Here is a 2,361-nt window from a genome sequence, read left to right as displayed (position 1 = left end):
TCTCACCACACATGGGCCACAAATCTGCCAGCACTTTAAGACCATGCTTTGCCTTTTCAGATAACCAGTACATCAGTTGCTTGTCCTGGTCTTGGTGGTTGTTGTCATCTCTAGTCTTTGGACCTTAATCCCGTTATTGCAGGGGAGATGTTCCTTACACTGCAAGTAGCCAGCGCAGCTTCCACAGCTTCTGGTTTGGAAGGTGGGCATGAAAGTTGATGCTCTTTTTGTGAACCAACACCTCAGCAGTTCAAACTTTCTGACCAAAAGAAGAAAGGACTTCAGCAAATACATGTGCTTTCCATGGCTACTATACTAAAACCTCCACTTCCTGCTTCAGCGCACTCTTTAATGAATATTATGACTAATGCTTACAACAGCTGTATGTGTAGTAATACATATTTCTATTCTATGGATAGGAAATTAAATCCCACAGAAGTTAAGTAGTGGAATAAATGCCAACTAACTCTTAAGTGGCCAAAGTGAAATCTTCAGTCAGACTGATCTCACAGTCCAAACTTCTGTTCAGTGAAGCTCACCGGCTTGTCCTCGTCCTCATACACAGGAAAGCATTCTCAGCTCCTTTGTTTATACTTACAGCCTGTGAAGTAAATTTACCTTAATAATGTTAAGACATGTCATGCTTCTGTGAGTGACCTGTATATGTAATGTGAAGTGATTTCAGTCCCTATGCTGATGTACACAGACATATGAGCTCTTCTACTGGGTAGGAAGAATAAAAACAAAATACGTCTTGGATTTCACATGAATACATATGTGACATGGAATACTGTTCCTTTTTTAGTTTGCTAATCTATTGTTTGTTACTTTAATTTTAGCTCTGCAATTCAACCTTACTCAGTTCTGCTCTGCCAAGTAACCTCTATGCGCAGAATGACATTTTATAAAAATTGTTAAAGTGAATTTTGAGGGTAACTCAGGTCCGAGTACAGGCTCTTAAGCACAAGGCTAAGTAGGAAGATAAGTTGCAAGTTAAAATCATTCCGTCAGAATTAGACAAGGTAACAGGAAGTTAACAATGGTTGTTGTACTACATATCAAAATGCATGTGTGTTTGTTAATATGTTTTCATTCTTTTATTTTTAAAATAAAAAAAAATCATCCCTTCAGAATTTCATCACATTTCTCACTCTCTCTAAATCTGTGTAGGGATGCTCCCAGCCTCACTGAACTTCCTCAGAAGTTGTCTGCTGCCAGGGTTGCCCAAGGGGCCCAGGCACCAGCGGCCAGATACAGAAGCTGTGCTGAACTGGAGAGCCCTCAGCACCAGAAACATCTCCATTGCTGAGAGCCAACCGTCTTGGTTGAATGGTTCCAAATTAGGATTCTCACTGGAATACCCTGCCATTAGTTCATGTGCTATGTTCAGGGACGTAAATGCCTACCCATAGGAGCATTTGTATGTTATGGTGAATGCTAAATTTGCCTAGGAGAAAAAGGAAGGCAATGATGATGATGTTGAATCTAGTACGGAATTTAGATTTGTACTTCATGATAACTCAGCAATGGAGGTGGTGCTCACTGCAGTGTGTGAATGTCAGGCCTTACCTACAGATCCTCAAGGTGAAGACTCAGATGATTATAATGGAGAAGAGTATGAGGGAAGTACACGAACAAAGGCAAGGGTAGAGCCCTGCATTTTACGATTGTGAAGGAGGATTCGACCATTTAATAGCATCAGGGCAAGCCTCATTGCAGAGATTAGAAGGCAAGATTTCTCGGTCTGTGAGCAGCCACTACAACATGGGAGGGGCCAGCAGGAGATTCAATAAAATATTATGAAGATAGCATAGAAATAGACACCCCACCAACAGCTGCTGGACAGTGGGAGGATGCAGATATTGATCACTGAAAGTGATTTATACTGCTTTCAGATTCTGCTCATAACTAGAAGTCAATTTGGTGCCTCTCCCCTCTCAGGTGAGGTTGATCAAAGTCTTTTTTCCTTCTCCAAATCTCACTTAAGCCAATTCTTCATCAGGACAAGCTACGCTTAGTGAGCAAGTTGTCACCAGCAGAAGAAAGTTGACCTTTATTAACAGAAATGCATTAGCTTAAGCAAGGAAGTATCTGTGCCTTGTCATTTAGCTTAAAACATTCTGTGCCTAGGTACCCTGTGACTATGCGATAACTTCTGCCTTTGCTATATATGCAGTCTCTACACTAGCAGGCAAGTGTGATGAAAATACACGGCAGCTGGGAAGAAGTAGCCTGAATTTCAGATGTCTCTTCGAGGCCTAGATATCCTTGTCTTTGGATGAAAAGGCAGAGATCTCATAAGAGTCAGTCTCAGTCATTGTCCACAGGGCCAAGAGTCTTGCACTAATTTGGGGCCAGATT

The 2,361-nt window shown here is 41.5% G+C and overlaps 1 pseudogene; it reads left to right on the top strand.

Moving 5' to 3' along the window:
* The first annotated feature begins 1,172 nt into the window (after window positions 1-1,172).
* On the top strand, window positions 1,173-1,873 carry LOC102020449 (annotated as a pseudogene).
* The last annotated feature ends 488 nt before the right edge of the window (window positions 1,874-2,361 follow it).

Source organism: Chinchilla lanigera, unplaced genomic scaffold (genome assembly GCF_000276665.1).
Source record: "Chinchilla lanigera isolate Chin_1 unplaced genomic scaffold, ChiLan1.0 scaffold00084, whole genome shotgun sequence".
Taxonomy (NCBI): Eukaryota; Metazoa; Chordata; class Mammalia; order Rodentia; family Chinchillidae; genus Chinchilla; species Chinchilla lanigera.
Note: the sequence above shows the minus strand (reverse complement) of the source record. Positions and strands in the feature narration are given on the sequence as shown.